We start from the raw sequence: 26,706 nt of genomic DNA on the forward strand, positions 1-26,706 counted from the left end.
TGATAATTGTACTATATTGATTTTAGTTGGTAATTGTACTAGCTTGCTGTTACTCTCTACAATGTTCTCCTGGTTCTGCTCATTCCACTTTATATTAGTGCATATGTCTCTTCCCAGGTTTTTCTTCTTAGAATGCTCTGCTTGTTATTTCTTATAGCACATTATTATTTCATCAAAATCATACATTACAACTTTTTCAGCAATCCTCAATTGATGGGAATTCCCTTAACTTTTAATTCTTTGTCACTACAAAAAGAGCTGCTGTAAATATTTTTGTACATATAATTCCTTTTTCTTTTCTTTTTTTAAAAATCTCTTTGGTATACTGAACTAGATGTCATATTTATGGGTCAAAGGTTATTCATGGTTTTATAGCACTTTGGGAATAGTTCCAAATTGCTCTTTACAAGGGTCAAAGTGGTTCACAAATCCATCAGCAGTTTATTAGTGTCTCTGTTTTCCCACATCCCTTCTAATATTTCTTTGTTCTGTCATATTAGCCAAAATATGTTATATGGTATTTTAGAGTTGTTTTAATTCATAATTTTCTAATCAATAGTGATTTAGAGCATTTCTGTATGACAATAAAGAGCTTTGATTTACTTCATCAAAAAACTGTTGCCTTTCACCATATGTCAATGTTCATTTTTCTCTTCCTTTCTTATATAATTTTTAAATTTCTTTTTCTTCTTTTTCAGAAATTCTTTTGGAGCATGAGACAAATTCACATTTTTCTTTGATGGTTAGGAGTTAGCAGTTTTGCCTTGTTTTACTTTTCCTATTTTTTCTTGAACTTCCATGTTAGCATAGCTCCTACATCCTAGAGTTGTTTTGTTATTTTAAAAATACCCTAATCCTATGATTCTACGCATTTCCATATAGCTTGAGAGGGATCATCATGGACAAGGTCTTTAAACTTTAGTTTCTCTAGGGAAAAGGATTTGGCATGAGGAGGGGCTGATCATCTAAGTTCCTCGATCCTGGAATCTAGCCTTCTAGCAAATAAAGAATATTCCCTAAATAGTATCATCTGTGAAGGTTAATGCATAGGTAATGCCAACTTCAAAAGTTAATAAATTTGAAATTTCAGTAAGCATGTTACTTGAAAGAAAAGAGTACATATTTCCACATATTACCTATAGAATTTCCAAGCAAGAGAATAAATCTATTGAATTTCTATATTAGTAAACATCTGATGATAAGGGAATTGTTTAACTTTACAAATTCCAAAACAATGTTTAGCTTTTAGAGGTAAATATTACAGGAATAAAAAGTAAATATAGAAGTAAGCTATGAGATGATGAACATTACAAGGAATAAATAATATTTAAAAACTAAGGCAATTACATTTTATTTCTTAAACATTTTCATTTGGTCAATTTCAAACATTATTCATTGGTACAAAAATCCTTTTCTTTTCCTCCCTCCCCCAATACTCCTCCCATAGCTGACGCGTGATTTCTCTGGGCATCACATGTGTCGTTGAACCGAACCCATTTCCATGTTGTTGGTATTTGCACTAGGATGTTCCTATAGAGTCTACATCCCCAATCATATCCCCTTGGCCCCTGTAGTCAAGCAGTTGCCTTTCCTTTGTGTTTTTACTCCTACAATTTGTCCTCTGCTTGTGGATAGTGTTCTTTCTCATAGATCCCTGCAGATTGTTCAGGGACATTGCATTGACACTAATGGAGAAGTCCATTACATTCGGTTGTACCACAGTGTATCAGTCTCTGTGTACAATGTTCTCCTGGTTCTGCTCCTTTTGCTCTGCATCACTTCCTGGAGGTTGTTCCAGTCCCCATGGAATTCCTCCACTTTATTATTCCTTTTAGCACAATAGTGTTCCATTACCAACATATACCACAATTTGTTCATCCATTCCCCAATTGGAGGGCATCCCCTCATTTTCCAATTTTTTGCCACCCACAGAGAACACAGCTATGAATATTCTTGTACAAGTCTTTTTCCTTATTATGTCTTTGGGGAACAAACTCAGCAGTGCTATGACTGGATCAAAGGGCAGACAGTCTTTTATCGCCCTTTGGGCATAGTTCCAAATTGCCCTCCAGAAAGGTTGGATCAATTCACAACTCCACCAGCAATGCATTAATGTCCCTACTTTGCCACATCCCCTCCAGCATTCATTACTTTTCTTTGCTGTCATGTTAGCCAATCTGCTAGGTGTGAGGTGATACCTCAGAGTTGTTTTGATGTGCATCTCTCTGATTATCAGATTTAGAACACTTTTTCATGTGCTTATTAATAGTTTTGATTTCTTTATCTGAAAACTGCCTATTCATGTCCCTTGCCCATTTATCAATTGGAGAATGGCTTGATTTTCTTGTACAATTGGCTTAGCTCTTTGTAAATTTGAGTAATTAGACCTTTTGTCAGAGGTTATTTTTATGGAGATTGTTTCCCAATTTGTTGCTTCCCTTCGGATTTTAGTTACATTGGTTTTGTTTGTACAAAAACTTTTTAATTTGATGTAGTCAGAATTATTTATTTTACATTTTGTGGCTCTTTCTAAGTCATGCTTGGTTTTAAAATCTTTCCCTTCCCAAAGGTCTGGCATGTATACTATTCTGTGTTTCCATAATTTAGCCAATTACATTTTAGCAAACAGAAAATTTCATTTTTTGTTGAAGGAGTAATTTTGAACCAATAATCTCTGTCTAGTCAGACTTGTAAAGCCAATGATCAACATTAATTCTGAACTTGAATAATAAAAATTAGAAATATATCTGGCATTTGATTTAATTAGTTACAACTTTACATTTTCCCCAAAATATGTGATTTTTAAAAATATAAATTTAGTAACTACCATTACCACTGTAATTTTGGGGGACTCATACTCCTTAGATTAAGAAATAAGGGTTTAAGGCAATGAGGAAAGGGTTGATGAAATGGCTTCCTCACTACCCCCTCCCAGAGTCCCTGGATTACTTGAGGGAGACAAAATGGAAATCTCCCTTGGTGCCCATGCTGGCCCTCAAGAGAGGTGGAGAAATCTTCTCAACAAGGAGAAGTATATGGGACCTCAATCCAGATATGTGCTGCTTTGGGGTGCTCACAAGTCTCCCCCTCATGTCTTCTTGAAAACTGGCAACAATATGGAGTCTTCCAATGGGCTTACTGCTAGGTGTTAAATAAACAAGATTGAATTTACTATCTGACTGCTTGCTTGATTTAATTGTTGATTGTAATAAAGGGGAAGAGGTGAGAGGGATTGTAGGTCATCCTAAGTCTTTTTCTAAATAATATAATTACTGAAGTAAAAGGTTTTCTTGTAGGCAGGGGAGAGGTAGAAAAAGGGGAGAGTACTGCTTACTGACTGGAGTCCAGTACCTCAATAGTTTATGGAATGAAAGTCTTCAGAAAAATTAAGTTTTCTTGAGAGGAACCAGCGATGTTTTAAACAGGAACCCATGATGTTAAGATTTCTATTAGGTTCAGAAATCTCCTCAGGTGTCTTGAAAATGGCCCAGAGAAACAGCCCTTCTTTCCACTCCCTTCTTTGACTCCGCACACAAGACCCCTCTCCTCTGGAGAATTTCTGAGAAGTCCTTGTTCAGTTACCAACTGCCTTTCCAGCTTCATACACTGCAAAGCTCTCAACTTCCATTTTCCCCCAATGGTTCCTTTTTTCTCTCTCCATTATTACACCACAAAAAATATAAGTAAAAATGGATTAAAAATGTGTAAAAGCACAAATTGAACTTCATTTACATTTTTCAAAATATTTAAATGATATATGTATATATATTTTCATATATATATAAACATCCTCAAAGAAGAGGATGAGTTGAGTTCCTTTTAGAACCTGAAGTCAAGTCAGGAAGACCCATCTTACTGAGTTCAAATATGGCCTCAGATATTTACTAGCTGTGTGACTCTGGAAAAGTCATTTAACTTTTTTTTTACCTCAGTTCTTCATCTGTAAAATGAATGGGAGAAGGAAATGGTAAACCACTCTAATATCTTTGCCAAGAAAACCCAAAGTATGATCATAAAGAGTCAGAAAACTACTGAACAAAAAGAACAACTATGTGAAATCATTTCAGTATTAACCATGTTTATTAAAAAAGACAAAAAGGATAGGCAGTTCTCAGATAAAGAAATCAAAACTATCAATAAGCACATGAAGAAGTGTTCTAAATCTCTTATAATCAGAGAGATGCAAATTAAAACAACTCTGAGGTATCACCTCACACCTAGCAGATTGGCTAACATAGCAGCAAAGGAAAGTAATGAATGCTGGAGGGGATGTGGCAAAGTAGGGACATTAATTCATTGCTGGTGGAGTTGTGAACTGATCCAACAATTCTGGAGGGCAATTTGGAACTATGCCCAAAGGGCAACAAAAGAATATCTACCCTTTGATCCAGCCATAGCACTGCTGGGTCTGTACCCCAAAGAGATAATGGACAAAAAGACTTGTACAAAAATATTCATAGCTGTGTTCTTTGTGGTGGCCAAAAACTGGAAAACGAGGGGATGCCCATCAATTGGGGAATGGCTGAGCAAATTGTGTTATATGTTAGTGATGGAATACTATTGTGCTAAAATGAATAATAAAGTGGAGGAGTTCCATGGGGACTGGAACAACCTCCAGGAAGTGATGCAGAGTGAGAGGAGCAGAACCAGGAGAACATTGTACACAGAGACTAATACACTGTGGTATAATCGAATGTAATGGACTTCTCCATTAGTGGCGGTGTAATGTCCCTGAACAATTTGCAGGGATCTAGGAGAAAAAAACACTATTCATAAGCAAAGGATAAACTATGGGAGTGGAAACACTGAGAAAAAGCAACTGCCTGAATACAGCGGTTGAGGGGACATGACAGAGGAGAGACTCTAAATGAACACTCTAATGCAAATATTATCAACATGACAATGGGTTCAAATCAAGAAAACATGTAATGCCCAGTGGATTTGCGCGTCGGCTATGGGGGGTGGGGGGTAGGGTGGAGGAAAAGAAAATGGTCTATATCTTTAATGAATAATGCTTGGAAATGATCAAATAAAATATAACTTAAAAAAAAGACAAAAATAAGTTGACAAAATATGCTTCAATTTATACTTAGGGAAAAAAAATAAAAAAAGGGAAGATGGTGAGCATAAAGTTCCTGGTTAAATCAGCATCATTTATCAAAACAAGGGAAATAATTTCAAATTTTGGGGGCTTCTTTTCCCCCCAGATGATCTAATGTGGTATCCTCTTAGTATCACTTTCCTTAATGCCTCTTGGTGGTCTTTGGTATTTTGTATGTGGGAGTTGTGCTACTTACAGTTTAATGAAAGTAATTTTTTTTTTCAAAAGAAAGGAGAGCAAAGGTTCATGTGGCCAATTTGAAACAATCTGTTGTTTAAAGAAGCATATTCATGCCTTAGTTCCTTTCTACTGCTCAAACTCACTGGCATTTGGGACCCTGCATTTAGGTGGTCCTCTTGTTGTAAAGCAAAATGTGGTCTGGGTCTAGAGGGAAGGACAGTTACATTTTTGCTGAACTTACTCTTGATTAGAAAAATGCAAATTAAAACAATTCTGAGTTACCATTTCATGCTTATCAGATTGGCCAATTTGATAGTAATGGAAAATGCTGAATGTTGGAGGGGATGTGACAAAATAGAGAAATTAATGCATTTTTGGTAGAATTGCGAACTTATCAAACCATTCTGGATGGCAATTACAAACTTCACCCAAAAGACTATAAAACTGTTCATACCTTTCGATTCAGTAATACTGAATTCAGGGTTTTTTTTTTGGGGGGGGGGGTTCTGGTCTAGCTTTATTGGACATAAGGAGCTTGAGAACTGGGTAAAGCTGCAATGGCAGAGAATGGGGGCTGGAGAAGGAATTAAATGGGACCAATTATTAAGTGGGCAAGGGGTGGAGGAAGGGAGGAGAGGAAAAGGGAAAAACATAGGGTGGAATGGGGTGAGGGCGCCTGTACTCAAAAGGAAGGTGGGGGAACAAGTCAGAAAGCTGGCAGGAGAGGGCTCAGAAAGGCACTTCCCGGGAAGCTCAATCTGCCATCAAGCCTGTTTCAGTTGCTTATAGGTGACAAATATCACTACATTCCAGGAGCCCAAGCAGAGGAAGGAAGGCATGAACCCTTTGCAGAAGGCTTGGGGCCCCTCCTTCAGAAGCATGGTGAGAGCACAGTGGCCAGCACTAGTATACTGGTCCGAGGCAGAGTTCATGTATCTAGTCTTGATCACATCCATGGGGGAGGCAATGATGGTGGTGCACAAACCGGCCCCAAAGACTGAAGTGAAATGGCATGGAAGGTCATCAGTCATGAGATCAGGAGGGAATCTTTGATGAGGTCACAGGTCACCAGTTCAGCACAGTTGACAATAGCATTGCGGGTGACATAGGGCAAAGTTCCTTTCCATAGGCCCCTAAACCCCTCCTCTCCGGCAATAGTCTTATAGGCATCCACCATGCCCTGGTGTCTCCGGCTGCCACCTGCCCAAGCCTGGGCTTGGAAATGGACCTTCACCATATCTGTGGGTTGGGCTACACCTACTGCCAGTGCCCCTGTGGTATAGCCTGTATAGGTCTGTATAACTAGGTCTGTATAACAATTTTTTTAAAAGGAAAAAACCTACTTCTAAAAAATATTTATAGCAACTCTTTCTACAGTAGCAAAGAACTATACATTTAAAGGATGACCATAAATTGGAGAATGGCTGAACAAATTGTGGCATATGATGATGATGGAATACTATTGTCCTATAAGAAATGATGAGCAGGATGATTTCAGAAAGAGCCAGAAAGACCTACATGAACTGATGCAGAGTGAAATTCAGCTGATTCAGGAGAGGACTGTGCATAGTAAGAACAATATTGTATGATGATCAATGATGATATTGCACTGTGTTAGAGCTCTTAAGGCGGAGTTCCAAATTGTTCTCCAGAATCATAGGAATAGTTTGTACAACTCCATCCACAGTAAATTCATGTACTAATTTTTCTACATTTCCTCCAGTATTTTCCACTTTTTTCAGTCATGTTAGTCAGTGTGATATATGGGAGATGGTACCTCTAAATTGCCTTAAATTGCATTTCCCTATTAAATAGTAATATAGAACTTTTTTTCTCAAGTCTAGTAATAAATGTGATACATTTAAATGAGCTTTCAACTCCTCTCAAATGGGAAATGGATAAAGCAATAGACACTGAAGTTAAATATAGCTATTGCTTAAGGAATTTAACTGATATAAACTATTTTCCTTAGTGAGACCAAAGGAGTTTAGAAAACTGCCTTAGTTGACAAACATTTGATATTCTTGCTAAGTAGAGATGGTTGATACTTGAGACAACAGTGAATGGAGATAAACACTCCTCTATAAAATATTATGGAAAAATGGTAGAAGAGTATGTTTAATATTACAAAAGACATTTATGTTTTTCAGTAGATAGAATACTGGTCCTGGAGCCAAAAGGACCTGTATTCAAATCTAAACCCTATTGCTTACCCTCAATTTAATATAGCCTGTATTCCAAGACAATTTTATTGGGGTGAGGCCATTGTGCATGCAACAGCTTCTTGGAGCCACAGGAGAAAGCTGGATGGCAGTTGGATACCAAAGGAGGAATGAAGCTCTGAAAAGGATTCAGCTCTCACACCAGAGGTACTAGTCTACCATGAAGACCACAAACAGAAATATTATTGATGAGAAAGTCTGTTCCAATTGCCATAAAACCAATGGAAGTGAATGGCTTGGAATATTTAGAACTTGATTAGATTTTGAAGAAGTAAAAATCATCAAATAAATAGTCAGTCATCACCAGTCTTCTTGACTTTTGACTTGCCACTGAACTTCAATCATTTTGGATAAGAAAGTGAGCATGATGACTGTGCCAATATGCCTCACTTATATTCAATTTATGTGTGGCATCATTAGTAATGTCATTTTGGGTTTTTGTTTTTTTTTGAGAATGAAGGACAATCAAACAACCAATCTTAAGAATGTTCTCATGAACTGTCAGCCAATTTTTCTCTTTTTGCTAAAATATATTACTATACATATTAATTAAAACAAAGGATATTTAATTAGAGAAATGCAAATAATGAAGAAAATGTTACTCTTTACATGAAATTATATTCTTTCTTCTATTTCCATGTTACTAGAACAACTTAAGCTTTTGAAGTTCCATCTCAATTGGAACCCATTTCTAATTTTGAATCTGCTAGTGACATTATTTAATGGAGTACTTCTTCTACTGGGCTAAGATCCAGTTTCTTTGTGGAGGTAAAAGCAAATATCATCAGCTTCGTTCTTTCCTTTTTTGCCCTGTTATTTGGTGATATTTTGATGAATTAGAGTTATGCAGCTTCTGCCTAGTATCAAAGTTTTTACATCTTTTTGTTTATCTGCCCTGTTTGTCCCATAAGTAAACTCAGACCACCTTCTAGGTTAATTGTGTCTTCTGAACTACTACTTTTCTTTTGCCTCAGTGACTATTCCCCAAGGCCTGGCTACTATTTATGGATTATTCTTGTTATTATTTTTCTTGTCTAGATCTGTGATTTCATCAATTAAAACAATTTCTAATTAAAAACTCTTTAGAGAGTGTTAGTAAGTTGCCTGGAGCTCTAAGTGACTAGGCAAACTGTTTAGTTTCAAACAATATTTTTCAAGTATACACTTTGAAGTCAGTTGTTCTTGGCTCTAAGGTAATGTTTCTATACACTGTACAATGTTATCTATCATTATTTGTCTTGGAGTGAGGAAAATACCTTTCAACTCTCACCAAGCTTCTGACTTCTAATTAGAGGGCCTTGCAAATTTATAGGGTCAGGGTTAAGCTTCCATTTTTTTCCTTTTCTTTTATCTGATAGATAATTGATAGTGGATTGAATATATTCAACCTGCAGGCAAGAAGACTTGGGTTCAAATCTGGCCTTAGATACTTACTATGTAACCCTGGGTAAGTCACTTCATCCTATTTTACCTTAGTTTCTTCATCTCTAAAGTGTACTAGAGGAAGAAATGGCAAATCACTCCAATGTTTACCAAGAAAACCCCAAAAGTGGTCACAGAGAGTCAGACATACCTGAAAATGACAACATTATAAGCAAATGAATAAGCAGATATGAATGTTGAGCCACTCTGTGTTATTTTTGAAAGTTAGTTTTGGTTTTGAAAATTTTACATGAAATAGTTATTGAACATCTGGCAAAGAAAGTGGTGATTCCAAAATGCTATCATGGTTTCAGTAAGAGTTCAGAAATCCTATAGATATAGTTTTCTTAAATTTTAAGCAAAACTTTTGATAAAGATGCAATTTGGCATATTTGAGTATCAAGAAAAGCCCTTAGCATTTCCCTTCCATTCCCTTCCCTCATAGTCTAGCTTGGGATATCCCTAAAACACAACTATGATTTCTGGGCAAGAAGAACACATTAGTCCTTCAACTTTCCCCTTATTTTTACTTCTTTTTTCTCATTTCTTTTTTTTTAACATTAATTTTTGAGTTTCAAATTTTCCCTAACATGCCTCCCAATCTGCAGTAATGGAGAAGGCAAGAAGTATGATATTAATTATATATGTGAATTCATACAAAGTACATTTATATATTAGGCAGGTCAGAATTTTTTTAAAGGAAAATACATTAAAAAGTGAAAAAGTTTACTTCTATCTGTACACTGAGTTCATCAGTGGTCTCTGCAGGTAGATAACATTTTTCATTATGGATTCTTTGGAATTGTCCTCGGTCATTTCATGATGTGCATAGCTATATCTTTCACAGTTGATCATCTTTATAATACTGCAATTACTGTGTACAATACTCTTCTTATTCTTCTCATTTAACTTTGCAACAATTCATGTAAGTCTTCTCAGTTTCTCTGAAACCATCCTGATTGTCATTTCTTATAACACAATAGTATTCATTCTCAATCATAAACCCATATACCACAACTTGTTCAGCCATTCCCTAATGTGTGGGCATCTACTTTTTTTTTGCTGCCAATTATTTTGTCAGCAAAAAATGAGCTGCTGTAAATATAGGTCCTTTCCCCCTTTTCTTTGATTTATATGCAGTACACACCTAGTGGTGATATTTGTGGGTCAATGACTATGCATAGTTTTATTGCTTCTTTGGCATAGTTCCAAATTGTTCTCCAGAATGGTTGGACTAGTTTACAACTCCACTATCAATGCATAAGTATCCTAATTTTTCCACAACCCCTTTTAATATTTGTAATTTTCCTTTTCTGTCATGTTAACCAATCTGATACCTGTGAAGTGTTACCTCTGTTTCTTTCTTATTGTTGTGAATGCAGTTGAAGTAAACAACTCCTTTTCTTCTGATCAGAGAAGGGAAAATAGAACATATAGCATTTTAAAATTATTGTTATTACTGATTTTTCTTTTTTCTTTCTTTTTCTTTATAGTCAGAATCCCCCATTATTCATTCCAATTTCCTTTTTATTTTCTTTTTTCATAATATTTACTCAGATCTATGCCCTGGAGTACCCTGACATTTTCATCTTTAATGCTTAAGTAAAATGAGGATCTTTGAGATTTGTAATTCACATAACTATTGCATCTCTTAGGATTTGCAGACATTTTCATCAGCCCTTTAGCTTACCTTTCTTTAATGAATTATCTCCCTGTTTTAGAATAAAAGTTCAGTGAGATCAAAAGTTGTATAGGATTTTTGGTTTTTTCTCCCCAGCCATTACCATACATAGCACATGGAATACATGTAATACATCTCTTTAAATTCTTTCATCCTCATACATATTACAGGGAAAGAAGAAAGAAACATCATGCAATGGAAAATACATTGGATTTAAAGTCCCAAGACCTGGATTTTAATCTGAGTTTCCCATATCACTTGTCTCTGCCTTGTTTCCCCACCTTGCTAAGACTGTGTCTTCATATGTAAAATGAAGATTTTGGATTGATGAACATTAAGATTTTTTTTCAAGCTCTAAATCTATAATTATCTTAGAACCATTTGTTGAAAATCTTCAATGAAGTATTATAGTTATCCCTTAGAAAAACTTCATAGTCTTTCCTACCTCAAAGGAATAAATATCTTGAAAATATAAAGATATTTAAATAACACTAGAGTAGAATGATGACTGGCAATGGGGAGAAAAAGAGAGTTTCTGAAGCAAAATATATGCCACTGGCATCAGCAGAAAAATGATAATAAGATCTGGACCATCAAAGATCAGAAAAATGACATCATAAGTTTATAAAATCAATTCTTCAATGTCAGAGATATAATTGTCTCCTACTTTAGCTTGTACTCTTGATGCATGTGACCCTCCTCCTATGTGCCCCATGTATGATCTGTTCACACTTCCAGTCACTCATGAATGTGCTTCATATGTAATTGTTGTCCATATTTATTATTTAAAAAAAACAAAACTCTTACCTTCCTTTCAGATGAAGAAATCATGAAAAAAGTTCTAAATCCCTCCTGATTAAAGAAATGCAAATTAAAACATCTCTGAGGAACCTATTCGCTCCTATCAAATTGCCCAATATCACAGTAAAATAAAATGATAAATTTTGGATATGTAGCAAAATTGAGACACAAATACATTTTTGGTGAACTTGTGAACTTTTCTGACTACTCTGAAGGACTATTTGGAACTATGCCCAAAGATATATGAAACTTTGCATTTAATTTGATCCCTTAATACCATTACTGGGTCTGCTTACCAAAGAGATCATTAAAAAAGAGGTAAAGACCTCCTTCTTGTACAAAAATATTTGTAGCAGCTCTTTTTGTGGTGGCTAAGAATTGGAACTCGAGGAGATCTCCATCAATTGAGGAATACCTGAACAAATTGTGATATATGTTGGTGATGGAATACTATTGTGGTATAAGAAATAATAAGCAGGATGATTAAAACAACAGGAAAGACATACACAAACTGATGCAGAGTGAAATAAGTAGAATCAGGAAAATATTGTACATAGTAACAAAAATATTTTATTATGATCAACTGTGAAATACTTAGCTACTCTCAGCAATACAATAATCCATAAAAATGGTGTCTATTCAATTAACATTGTGTCTTGTTAAAAGTTAATCTTTCTTTTTTATATTCATTATATTAAATTCATTAGCTCCAATATCGTATAGCATTTTTCTACCAGCAGCTGATGATGATTTTACTTAAATATTCAGTCTACTTTTATTTATAACTTAAAACAATCAAGTGATTTCAAATCAACATATAATAAGAGTATCGTTCTAATAATGAATGCATATTTATACAATTTTGCTTAATAAGTATCCTTTGATAGAAATATTTTATTTTAATGATTAACTCCAATTAATTATTACTCCTTGCATGTAATTTCATATTGTTGATTATTTCCTCATAGTCTGAGAATAGCAATAGTGTCATATAGCATATCTTTGCTTGCAAGGACTAGTCCATTTGGTACCACTGTAATTACTGGAACACAGAAAATTTAGAAAATGCTATAGTTTTAAAATGCAATTATAAACTGTCTCTCCAATATTTTGCAAACTGTTCATGTTGAAAATCACTAGAAAATGATAAAATGAGCATAAATAATTGAAAAAATTCCCTAATATTCCATAAGATATACTCACCATATAATGTGCAATAATAAAAAAAAGAAAAAGACTATCACAGGTAATAAAATAAATTGGTTTTCCTACTTTGTACTAAAATATTGGAAATTTATTTTATGCATTTGGGCATTTTATTTCCAATTTTCCATTTTTTATGAATAGATCAATTTAGTACTATTTTATCTTCTGAAAAAATATATAGAAACATCTTTAAGTTGAAACTAATTTCTTTTTTGTTCTAATACACATTCATTTTTTCCTTAAATGTGTCCATATTACCTCCTTTTCAGTATAATTCTGTGAAAATAAAAATAAGTGTTTGGGAAGGAGAGGTTTAGTAATGCTATATATTTTTAACCAAATTCTCCTTGTATAATTTTTTTCCTGTTACTAAAATGCCACTTTTTTGGTTGAAGACTTCATCCATACCTTACATGTATCAAAAAAAGAGTCATATCACCAATTAGAAAAAAATCTTACAAAAGCAAATATTTTAAAATATTAAAATTTCATAGTAAAACAATATAGATCATTTGGGGGATTTTGTAGTATTTGAAATATGCTAGGTTAGTTTGGCTTTGCAGAAATAAATATACCTTTCTTAGTCAGTTTGACACATGTGATTGACATATGTTGAGGATTTCTTTTTCTTTTAGCCAGTAACATCTTGAAAGAGCTTAAAAGTCATAATAAAATTCAGCAACAATGCCCTAACAAGATAAATTTTAATTATCAACTGTTTTTTAAAAGCAAAACTTTATTTATTCTTTTATTTTTTGTAAAAGACTGGCAGGAAGTCTTTTTGTCTTTGTGTTCTTATTACTTAGTCATTCTCATGTACACAGTGAACAGTTAATGAATGTTTGTTAATTGTTTAATTTGTTGAATAAAGATAGAGGACACCAACTCATACAGATGCTTAAAAATTGAAGAATAAATATTCCGTCAGAACTTTCTTCATTTATTTCTTGATCCAATTTCACCTAATTATGTAGAATTCCACAATTCCCTTTCATATGTAATCAGTTACCAAGTTCTGCCTTTTTCTCTGCAAAAGTGATTACACTCATTGTCTCTCAAATTCCTACTGCCACCACCCTAGTAAAATTGACCTTCCTTAGCCTTGTATTGAATGCCATTTCCAATTACTTTATACTAGCAAAATTGAATTGTCTCCAGAGCTAACTCTGATTGCCTCCAAGTTGAATCTTTGTTGACACTTTCGTCTTTATGCGGTATCTTATCCTTCTATACTTTCTTTGCTTAATGAATTCCTCATCCTTTAAAGCATAACTGAAATACTATATCTTCCTCAAGACCTACTTGATCTCCTTTTCAATCCATCAACAAGCATTTACTAAATGGCCACTATATTACAGACTGAGCTAAATGGCTACCAAGAAAACAAAACAAACAAAAACAAACAAAAAAGGGGAAAAAAAACTAGTCTTCTTTTCCTTCAAGAAAGTTACATTTTAAGGAGAGGGTAATAATATGTGCATTTCAATATATGCACAAGCCTGTGCAACATCAATAGAAGGTAGTTTCGAAATGGAGTACTTTCAACTAGTGGCATCAGGAAAAAAGAAGGGTTAATCTAGAAGATTATGCTTGAGTTGGGTCTTGAAGGAAATCAAAGATTCTAAGAGTCAGAGGTTTGGGTGGAGTGCATTCTGGGCATTGATTGGTGATACAAAGGCATGCAGGTAGGAGGCTGAGCATTGAATATGTAGAACAGCAACAGCAGTGTGACTGGATTTTTATAATGATTAGAGGAGAGAAATATAAAGAAGGCTAGAGATAAAAAAGAGATCAGACTATGTAAAGTTTGAAACGAATTCATATTTTATCAGAATATGGAACCACTGGGGGTTATTAAGTAGAAAGAGAATATTTGGGTGGAGTGGGGAGATATGAAAAACAGGAAGGCTATGCTATTGCAATTGTTCAGCAGAGGAGAAAAGAGGACTTCAAATAAGATGGGGTTTGTGAGAAGAGAATGAAAGTCACAAAAAAGGTGAATGTGGAAATCCAGACAATACTATTTGTTGATTGCTTTTTTCTCTTTTTGTTTTTCCTACACTTAGTTCTTAAAACATACTAGACAATTAATAAATATTTATTAGCTAACTGACTTTGTGAGATATCAAGAATGTCACTGAAGTTCTGATGCTAGATTACTGGATGGACATTTGTCCTTTAAGAGTAATAATGGTAATGGACTTCTCCATTAGGGACAATGCAATGTCCCTGAACAATCTGCAGGGATCTAAAAAACACTATCCACAAGCAGAGGATAAACTGTGGGAGTAAAAACACCAAGGAAAAGCAACTGCTTGACTACAGGGGTGGAGGGGACATGACTGAGGAGAAACTCTAAATGAACACTCTAATGCAAATACCAACAACACGGAAATGGGTTCGAGTCAAGAACACATGTGATACCCAGTGGAATCATGCGCCGGCTATGGGAGAGGTGGGGAGGAGGAAAAGAAAATGGTTTTTGTTTCCAATGAATAATGTTTGGAAATGACCAAATAAAATAATGTTTTAAAAAAAAGAGTAATAATGATATTTATGAGAGGAGGTTTGGGGAAAAGATGGTGAGCTCTGCTTGGGATATACTGTGGATGAAGATAAGGGAAACAATATAAAAGTTATAGTATATGTTGTAAGATTGAAACTCAAGAATATAATTAGAACTGCATATATAAATCTGAGTATGATCTATATAGGGAAGATAGTTGAATGCATTGAAGATAATTAAGTCACAAATTTAGAGTATAGAGACAACATAGAGAATTGTCCAGCTTATTTCAGGGAAGATGTTTGAGATAAAAAGACTGAGGAGTTGGGTAGATGAGAACCAGGAGAAAGAAATGTTACAAAAATCTAGAAAGAAAAGAATATCTAGAAGGAGAGAGAAGTCTGTTTTGCCAAACACTACAGAAAAGTCAAGAAAGATAAGGATTAAAAATATATAATTAGATTTAGCAGTTAAGAAATCATTGAAAAGAACAATTTCAGTTGAGTGAAGATGTCAAAAGTCAATTGTAGAAGATTTAGGAATCAGTGAAATGGAGCGCTGTATATCAATGACACTTTCAAAGAATAGTTTTCAGTGCCCCGTCTTACCATCATTCTCATGTGGCACTTTATTTTGGAACTCTCCTGTACTTGGGCAATACTGTTTTGAACTCATTATACTGCTGGGATTATGTGCTATACATTTTTTTTTTAATTCCCTAGTTCCTTCTGTAGTATACTCTACATATAATAGATAATAAATATTTATTCAATATTGGATTGAAAATGACAATGTGAAGATGTCAATTCTTTTAACCATGTGCTTTGATATTTCTACTACATTAAAATCATATTTACTTAGTATGCTATCATATAAAGGCCACATTTTTACATATTACTGCACCAACATCATTGCAGAGTACCTCCTCTTGCCAAATTTCACCAGTACTTTTCTCTTAATGAAGTAGTGTGAATTTATATAGCATGTTTTCTTCTTCTCCTGTATATGATAATGATCATATGGTCTTTAAAGCATTCAAGCATTTCTTTAACACTTCGTATATCAGAAGAGATCTTATTCAGAAGTCTGGGCATTATTTCTTGTTCGTGCCTGAATAGTTTGTTTGTCATTTCATCACATCCATATCTCTGGCTTCTGAACTATTTCTTAAAATTTTTTCATAACTTGGCATGTGAGGCTTTGTCAATGAAGATAGCAAATGTTCCATTTTTCATGTATTCTTTAAGAAATGATTTTGTGAGGTATTGTCATTTAGTGGAAAGAGAGGGTTTTAAAGACACGGACAAGCACTCTCCAACTTACAAATAGTTACTGCATAAGTGTTCTGTGCATGTGCCTGGACAGATTGTACCATTTCAAGGATGGAGTGTGAGGCTATCTCTCTATGTCCATTGCAAAAGAGGTATTCAAAAATGTCTGTAGTTTCTGGTAGAACATTTCTTTCTTCCCTGGTGCTATATAGTTAAGATAACATATGCCCTGCTATTTTTGAAGAGGAAACTCCACAACTACCCCCTCCTAAATGGACTCACTGAGTCTAGCTTTTCAATTCTACATATTTTCTCTGAAAGGAACAGAATTTTAAGTCTCTGGGTAAGAGTTCTGATTCATGGGAAAACACTGGAATAAGACTTCCCCTGGGATAGAAATCTGAGTGGGCAGTATGTATAGGAAAATGACCATGTCATATGAATAGAACTGGTTTCCCAGACAACTTCTTCCCTGAATTGCTGATACTACCCATGATTTGAACAAAGAGACCGCCAAGCCCCTTTCAAAAATAACATGATAATCAACAGAACAAAAAGATGAGCAAGGCAGATGATTAGAGGCAGGGGGCACAGTGCATAGCATATTAGTCTTTGACTTGACAAAAATTTGGGTTTGGTTTAATTCGATTCAGTAAGCATTTATTGTATACTAATATGAGCCCGACTTTATGCTAATGGCTATGGAAACGAATGTGAAAAATAAAGATAACCCTGACTCCAAGGAACTTACAATTCAATGGGATTACATTATGTAATTAGACTTGTACTTTAATACTTATTAGTCATATGACTATGTAAAAGCCACAGGTAATCTCTCTGAGTCTCTGTTTCCCCATGTATTAAAAAAAAATTACTTACCTCACATTATTCTTATTAGGGCAAAATGAAATAATATATGCAAAATACTTTCCAAATAAATTAAATTTAATTAAAGTTAAATATTAGGTAACTCTCAGACATTATTGTTTAGAGTGTCATAATTACAAATGCCTCAGCATTTGGGGAAGGGAATGGAGATGCAGTGCAGTTTTGGAATCAGGGAGACCTGGGTTCTAATACTGACCTTACTCCTTATTACTGTTTTCAAATTGGGCAAGTGTCTTGCAATTCTTTCTGTCGGCAAGTTTTCTCACTTGTAAAATGAGGGTAGGTTTTTGGATTACATGTATTATGAGGTCCCTTATGAACTTTTGATCAGATATTGTGATCCTAGATGCAAATGAATATTATTGAAGTTGGAGTGCCACCATTGTTGTCTGCTTTGCACAAGAAACCTGTGCCTGAATGTTCTTCTAGCCGTGTCTGACTATAGCCCTCATTCTACATTATTTTTGAGAAGCATACACATGATTTTACATTGTATATTGCTTTGTGACAGTCATTGATTCTCTGTTTAAACCCCAGCTCTTAAAGGCAATGAAGAGGACAATTAGCATCAGAAGTCTGTTGAGAATATTGGAATGGAAATGAGAAAGCATGGGTTCAAATTCTGACTATGGTACTTAAAACCTTTGACCTTAAGCATTTCACTTTATCTCCATGCACATCATCCAATGATCCTATATCCTATGTTCTTGCTACAGTCACTAGTCCTCTCATCACTAGTCCCAGATGAACAGTAAGCCTGAAAAACAGTAGAGGATGATACCCCTCTTTTAGTAAGTAGCTCCTTTAACCTGTCTTTCAATCTAAGCCAACTCTCATTTCTAATCCCTAAAACAAGACATCAGCTCTCAACTTTCCTTATTAACAATAAATTGACCATTACAGAATTCAGTAGCACTCATAAGTTTTAACTACAATGAGCACTTGTATGTTGTAGTTGTTGAAATCCTCTTTATTTAAAAAGTTATATTGTGAGAGAGTTAAGATTTTGTAACTCCATTATCACATATTAGAAAGAAGTTTATATATGTTTCTGGGTTAGATGTAGTTGCTAAGGAGACCACTGTATTTAAATTAATCAGTAAGCACTTAGCAGTTGGTAAAAAAAAATCCTTTGAGTGTGGGAGGCTATTTATAACTTTGAAAGTGGAATCTTGGATGAGACATTTAACCTTACTGAGCCTTAAATGTAAAAAACGTCAGGGGTCAGAAACGATGATCTCTAGGTTTATCCCTGTTCTCATATGTTATATTTCTAAATGGCAGTCTTTGTAAGCTCCATTAGACTGTATAAAATCTTTCAGCTAATCCACTCATTCTGAGGCACTGATAGGTAGACAGGCTTTCATTACTCATTGGTCATCCCTTTTTCTCAGGGATCTTCAATGTCTTGCCTCTTTCTGTTTCTCTCTCTTTCATTGTCTCTCTGTTTCCCAGTCTCATTCTCTCTCTCTCTCTCCTCTCCTTTTCCCCCTCCCTCTTTGCCTTTCTTCCTCTCTTTACCCCCTCCTTTCTTCTATAATTTCTTTCTCCAGTATCAATTATCTTATCATGGGAGCTGGGGAACTACCAAGATTAAAAGGCTCTTATCCCAATAGTCATAGAATTAATCATCTAGAAATTATAAGAATAATACTAACTAACATTAATCAATAATCCCTCTTCCTTTCACTCACTTGTCCCTCTTTCTCACACTTTCCTTTTTCCTTTCTTTCTTTTTTACTTCACTTTTCTTTCCTCCATTGCTCTCTCTTTTTGATCCATAAAACCATTCTCATGTCCCCTATCATAAATAACACTTCAGCAGAAACAACAAAAGGACACAATTCCTTTGGCTGTACTCTATTTCAAGCTTCTATTCCTCAGACCCAAACTTCTAGAAAGTTGTTTTCAATGTTCAGTTAGCTACATTTGATTGCTTACTCAATTATTATAATTTTTAATTTTACTGAAACTACTCTTTCCAAAGCCATCATAGGAGCATCCTCTTTGGCCTCTTTGCAACCTTCAGTCCTCTAAAACAGACCTTTCTAAATACTTTCTTATTTATTGCCTTCTGATATGCTGAACTTTATGTTTATTCCCTTTGCCTCTTTTGCCATTGCTTTTTTCTCTCTGTCTGTATCCTGCCAGGCAAACTTTAGTGTTCCCAAAGACTGTCATTATTTCCTTTTATAGTCTCTAATAGCGAATTCAACGGCTCATCCTACCTCCACTAAGAAACCTTTCCTTATTCCACTGATTGCAAGTGATTCTCCCTGACTTAAATTTCTCATAACACTTTTTAAAGAATTTTTCTTTCCAATTTGCCTTGTTTCATATTTATTTTTGAATTTTTTTTCTTCTATAAGATGGAAAGTTCCTTGCTGACAGGGACTGATATTAATTTTACTTTTGTATACTGAGAAAGGATGTAGCATTTAACACATTTTAGTTGGGTTTAATTAAATTTCTTAACATAGGTAATATAATTGAATAATTGGCCATGTTACTTTAAGATTTATTCCTATTTTGGTAATAGACTTTTTTAAAAATTACACATGAGATTATTAACATAGGAGCAATGAAGAAAAGCAAGAAAGGAAGGAAGGAAGGAAGGAAAGAAGGAAGGAAGGAAGGAAGGAAGGAAGGAAGGAAGGAAGGAAGGAAGGAAGGAAGGAAGGAAGGAAGGAAGGAAGGAAGGAAGGAAGGAAGCAGGAAGGAAGGAAGAAAGCAATTCTCCTGGGTTTTACATGTATCATTGATCAGAACCTATTTTCATGCTGTTGATGTTTCCACTAGGATGTTCATTTAGGGTCTATATCCCCAATTATATGCCCCTCAACCCATGTAATCAAGCAGTTGATTTTCTTCTGTGTTTTTACTTCCCCAGTTTTTCCTCTGAATGTGGATAGTGTTCTTTCTCATAGATTCCTCCAAGTTGTTCAGGATCACTGCATTGCCACTAATAGAGAAGTCCATTACATTCAATTGTACCACAGTATATCAGTCTCTGTGTACAGTGTTCTCCTGGTTCTGTTCCTTTCACTCTGCATCACTTCCTGGAGGTTGTTCCAGATCCCATGGAATTCCTCCACTTTATTATTCCTTTGAGAACAATAGTATTCCATCACCAACATATACCACAATTAGTTCATCCATTCCCCAGTCAAAGGGCATCACCTCATTTTCCAGTTTTTGCCACCACAAAGAGCGCAGCTATGGATATTCTTGTACAAGTTTTTTTTCCCTTATTATCTCTTTGGGGTACAAACCCAGCAGTGCTATGTTTGAATCAAAGGGTAGACAGTCTTTTAGTGCCCTTTGGGTATAGTTTCAAATTGCCCTCCAAAATGGTTGAATCAATTCATAACTCCACCAGCAATGAATTAATGTCCCAACTTTGCCTTTCTGTCTCTTAGCCACTACCATATTGTTTTGGTGACTACTTATTTATAGTATAGTTTGAGATCTGGTACTGCAAGTCCACATTCCTTTGCATTTTTTAATTATTTCTCTGGATAATCTGATCTTTTGTTCTTCCGATTGAACTTTGTTATTGTTTTTTCTAATTCAGTTAAAAAGTTTTTTGGTAGTTCAATGGGTATGGCACTAAATAAATAATTTAGGTAGGATGGTCATTTTCATTATGTTTGCTCATCCTACCCATGAACAGTTAATATTTTTCCAATTGTTTAGATCTAGTTTTAATTGTGTGGAAAATATTTTGCAGTAGTGTTCATATAATTTCTGTGTTTGTCTCAGCAGATAGATTCCCAAGTATTTTATATTGTCTAGGGTGATTTTAAATGGAATTTCTTTCTAGTTCTTGCTGCTGAAATGGATTGGAGACATATAGCAATGTTGATGACTTATGTGCATTTATTTTGTATTCTGCAACTTTGCTAAAGTTGTTAATTATTTCAACTAGCTTTTAGGTTGATTCTTTAGGACTCTCTAAATAGTCCATCATATCATCTGCAAAGAGTGATAGCTTGGTCTCCTCATTGTCTATTTTAAAACCTCCAATTTCTTTTTCTTCTCTTATTGCTACTGCTAGTGTTTCTAGTACAATGCTAAATAATAGCGGTGATAACAGGTTCTTATTGGGAATGCATCTAGTTTATCCCCTTTGCAGATGATGTTGGCTGATGGTTTTAGATAAATACAGTTCATTATTTTTTAGGAAAGACCCTTCTATTCCTATACTTTCTAGTCTTTTCAATAGAAATGGGTGTTATATTTTGTCAAAGTAATTTTCTCCATCTATTGAGATAATCATGTGATTTTTGTCAGTTTCCTTGTTTATATGGTCAATTATGTGGATGTTTTTCCTGATATTGAACCATCCTTGCATTCTTGGTATAAATCCCACCTGATCATAGTGAATAACCCTTGTGATGACTTGCTGGAGTCTTTTTGCTAGTATCATATTTATGTTTTTGCTGCAGCCTACTGAATAGTCCCTTCATTCTTATGCATTTTTTTTTGGTCTCTTGAGGTAGTCTATATCAGTGGGTGCTGAGGAGAAGATGAGTCTTGCGAATAGACTGCCATCTCGTTTACTGGGAAATCCCCCAATTCAGCTTTTAAAGAAATTATTCTCTTCATTGAATTTTGGGCTTCTCTTACCCTTAGGACAAATTTGTGTTTTGTATGTTTTATTTTCTTCAGGTTTTTTTTGAGGGGGAGGTCGAAGGGGTTCTTTTACCAAGCTGTTAATTTTCCTTCCATAATTTTCTTGTATCATTCTCATTATTTTTCCCAATTTTTATTTTTCCACTCATATATTTCTCTAACTGTCTTAGGTATTTGGAGGGGTGCTTATGTCTAATTGGCATTTTTCTGTAATGTTTTCTTTGTAGTTGGTTTTATTTTATTTTATGTTTCTAAGTTTGTGTCTTGGTTTTGTCTGTAACTATATTAACTTCTTATGGTCATATTGTTTGTTTGTTTTTTTTAACAAATTTTCAGCCCTCTTATTGACTTTGAACTTCATGGTAAAGGTGGTAATTGCTCAAACAGAGGAGAGGCATTGTCCCAAATTTGACACTTTTTTGTCCTGTTGTTTTCCCAATCTAGCCCTAGGAATTTGCATGTTTTCATTGTTTTCAAGGTAGTGTGATCTCAAGAGAGACATAGTTACTGCTCTCCTCGCCTATACATTGGCCTTTACCCAGGAAGGGCCACTGTTTCCCTGTAGTAGTAAGTACCAGTTCTCCTTCTTTATAGTGAAACTGATGATATTCCTGGTTCTCCTGCAACCATCTTGTTAGCACTCCTTTGTGTCTCAGAACTGAAATCAGGTTCCCTGCTCTCCTCTGTTTGACCACAAATGCTCCTCTCTGCTCTACCCAGAGTTATGTATGGGCAACAGAGTCTCCAATCAGTGTCAATTTTACCCATTGTCTGCAAGAATTCCTTATAATCTCTTTTTGACCATTTGTTTGATTCCCTTACCACCTCAGGGTTGAGATATATTAAAGATTCTATTGCTTCTGTTGTTGCTGCTTTTACCTTGTATACATGTGTTCTGAATAGTCCTCCACTCCAGTTTCACAGACTTCCACAGCCAAACTTCTAAGTTTTCTAAGGTCAGAAAAAAAATTGTCTAACCCTGACATTTTTCTGGTTCTGGTTCTCCAAAATGTGATTTGGGGAAGTATTTTAATGTTACTTTGCAGCCAAATTGAAATATTTCAGCTGGTTTACCTGGTCAAATCCACCATCTTGGTTCTGCATCCTGTCTATCAGTTTATATACAATACCAATAAAAAATAAATAAATAAAAATTTGTACACTCTGAATCCAACCAAACAAAAGTCACAATGTACTACATCTTTAACTATTCCTTCTAGCTGCCCAAGGTAATTTTACTGCTTGAGTAGAGTAAGAGAAGCCAATAATACCTTGGGCCAAAAAAATTAAATGTAACATTATGTGAGATAGTTACTCCATGAAATATGGAATTGAGCCTATGATTTCATTGACAATGGGAGCTCCAAGTGAAGGAAATTTTCGGTCCAATGCAGACTGGCACTTGCACATTCTCTGACATATAGTAGGTACTTAATACATGTTTATAGTTTGATTGTATTTGGACATCATTCTTTTTATTAATAAAATATAATGATAATGAACCTGATGATTTTGTGAATATGGCTAGCAGTTATAACAATATAACAAATGGTATCTTATATCATTAAAGGAATCCGTAGATGACTTTATTTTGCTATTCATTGAATTGACACCTTTTTTCCCTTTTCTCTCTATTTATTTTTAGACAACTATTGTGAGGACAGAGTGTGGAGAGAGGAAATAATAAGTGAACAATTGCCCTCTGAATTTTCTCCGGACATGTAGAATGTTCCTGCTGAAACACTAAGACAACTTCGAGAAGCAGCTCACTGTAAGTGCTTATGTAAAATGAGAAATAATTTTTATTTTATTCTGATACTTGATGATTTGAGACAGAGTCCACTCCTGTGGCACTTGAAAATAACAGCAACAGTTATGGTAGGAGACAGGAGACACTTGAAGATTTCTGAGTCATAAATTACAGGAAGAAAAGATACTTAAAGGGCTTATTTGCAAACTGCTGGATTTTGCCTTCTATAAAGGATACCCAAAAGTCTTAGTGTATTTTAAGCCATTAAACATATTAGCTTCATTTTGCCAAGGCTTCACATTGCACTAAAAACTTCTGGGATACCTCATCTTACATTTTCTGATAAAAATGCATAGATATGAAAAATGATTATGATCAAATTGGGGTGAATACCATTGCTTACCACAATAATTACTTGCAAAATGAGTTATTTTTATGTAATACATGGTAACATTCTAATGTACATCTGAAAATAATTTAAGTAGCATGAAAATCCCTGTGAGAGGCTTCGTGTACATAATCAAAGTTCTCTATCCACTAAGATTAAAAATATAAGTGAATCGAGAGAATCCTATGTACTAAAAGGTTAAATTTAGTTCCCTCTCTAGATTTTAAAAATTTGCAATAATGCTGATGATTTGAGTAGTAAGTTATAACAATTATCTTGCTCAGATTGACGTAGCTCAAAAATATTAAGGATAATTCCTACTCTGAAAGAATCAAGAACTAAACGACTTATATATTTGCATATACAAGGCCATCATAACAGGGCAGAATCATATTTCAATTGGTCACTCAGTGTTGGAAATTCTAAGCCTTCACCATAGCAAATCCTTTGATAGAAGAATTTGTAGCAAAAATGGTTATCAATATTGCAAAAGGGGTTCTAACTGATATATTGGCTACAATTGTATTTTTCATTTAATTGTAAGTGTTTTGGTGTCATGAAGAGTGAATAGTTTGAATTTTCTTCAGAGATTATTTTATTTTATTTTTTCAATTCATTCTGATCCAACCAAAGACTTTGTAACCTAGCAGATATGATCTGGAACGTTCAGCCTTCCAGACAAAAGGACTACCAGAGAGTTTGAAATTTGATAGCAAAAGACTTCAAAAGAATTGATATCTATTTAAGGGTTGGACATCTACATAGAGTGGGTCAAATGTATCCCTTTGTTTCTAACATTTTTTTATCACTTAGAAAGCTTTCAGGTGATAAAATATATTAACACACCCCCATTCGACTGAATACTGTAGCGTAACACATGAAATGAAGCAATATCTTCTGATAATATAACCTGGGTATAATTTAGTAATATCTACATTCAGAGGAAGAAAGCAATTTAATCTACAGGTTTTTGATCCATTGTGTTGTTTATTTAATTCTTGAAATGATAATATTTCTCTATTTTCAAAAATAATCATCATACATCTGTCAACAATTCAGTACCAAATGATTCCCTTTTAATTTTATAGTGGTCAGAAGAAGTTGTAAAGTGACTTATTTTAAGTGTCTTTTGTACACCTCTTCCTGCCTTTTGTTGTTACATAACCTATTGTTCCTTTTCTTTGAATTTTCATCATGGAACTGACTCAAAGCCAAGTTAGCACTCAAGAGAGTCACAAAATAAAGATTAATAAAAAATATAGGGATTTTCCTCTTACTGTAAAAATCATTAAAAAATAATGAGTCTCAATATATCTCATCACACTAATGTAATTTCTTAAATCACATAAGGGGCATTGGCAATTTGCAATGTAGGTAAAAACTCTTTCCTACTGTAAGTAATGCTTTCGAGCCTTTTTTTTAAATCATGAAGCAAATGTTGATGGGCTTGTGTATCAAAGAAACTTTTCTGGATAGAATGGGAAATTTGCTTTGATCTAATTCAACTTCTCCTAAAAATGGCCCAGGCCATTCTGTAGGACCATATGGAGAGTAACAAATTCACAGAAATGATTTTCTGTGTAGAATAAGGCCTAATGAGTAAAGGAACAGAGCCTGTGAATGAGAAATCTGAGAACTGCGAAGGCTAAGAACAAAGTGATTCCATACCATTGACCTTTTATGTCACTGCTTTATATGTCCTATAATATTTCATCTGTAATTTAAGTAGTGAGATTAATAACTATCATCAAAGCATGAAGTTACTACTTACTGTCCATTAGCATAGATAGGTAATGCAATATAACAAGAATGTTTCATTCTTAAGGTAAAATGTGGAAGCCCTCTAGTGGTCATAGTATTTAATAAGATTCCCAGGAATCAATTCAAAATAAATGTTATAATGAAGAAGAGCTTTTGTTTGTATTTCAGAGGGGCAGCTGTTCAAAATTTACAGATTTTGTAGCTTTATTCAAATTTCCATTCACACTGTTTGTCTTTGCATTTGTAGACCATTTCTTATGGTTTTTCTAAAGAAGAAAAAATATATCTGCTACAGAGAACTTCACAAACTAAAAATAAATGAAATTTGAAATGGAGCAATTTCATGTATATACAGCTGGTTCTTAGCTGACACTCTGTGATGCTGCATTTATTGTCCTGTGCTTCAAGCAGTGCTCAGGAATTGTTGGTGGATACTCCATAGGTAGGGTGTCTAGGAAGGAATCAATTCTACAGAACCCACATTTAAATCATTATTTTAAAAATTAGAAAGTATATCTACTTAAATGATTGGTTGAAACAAACAAAGAAAATCAATGATGATAAATTTTGCAATTTGTGTGTGTGTGTGTGTGAGTGTGTGTGGGTGTGCCTGTCTATTGAGAGTTGAGGTGCTCTTATATTCAATAGGAAAGTGGTGTAGCCATACCTTGGAGGCAATTTTTTTTTCTGACCATTTTAAAGTTTCATTGTTTCTAGATGTCATGCACTCAGGTGTGCTATCCCACACCAGCATATGTCCAGACAGCTGCTACTGTAGCTGTTAAAATTAATTTTCAATTCATTCAGGGCATGAAGAACAATTTCAATGTCAATGCTAATGATATTTTAATGCTTTCTCTCACGAAAATGTTAAGTATTATCAGTTGAGACATA

The 26,706-nt window shown here is 34.5% G+C and overlaps 1 protein-coding gene and 1 pseudogene across 1 annotated transcript in view; one reads left to right on the forward strand and one right to left on the reverse strand.

The window, feature by feature from the left end:
- Positions 1-26,706, forward strand: part of TENM3 (teneurin transmembrane protein 3) — a 3,501,974-nt gene that overhangs the window by 128,293 nt on the left and 3,346,975 nt on the right. The window contains exon 2 of the mRNA XM_056802938.1: positions 23,559-23,684. The gene's annotated coding sequence lies outside the window, so the exon portion shown is untranslated. The remainder of the gene's footprint in view (positions 1-23,558; positions 23,685-26,706) is intronic.
- LOC100016832 (dicarboxylate carrier SLC25A8-like) lies at positions 6,046-13,662 on the reverse strand (annotated as a pseudogene).

This window comes from Monodelphis domestica, chromosome 6 (genome assembly GCF_027887165.1).
Source record: "Monodelphis domestica isolate mMonDom1 chromosome 6, mMonDom1.pri, whole genome shotgun sequence".
NCBI classification, from domain to species: Eukaryota; Metazoa; Chordata; class Mammalia; order Didelphimorphia; family Didelphidae; genus Monodelphis; species Monodelphis domestica.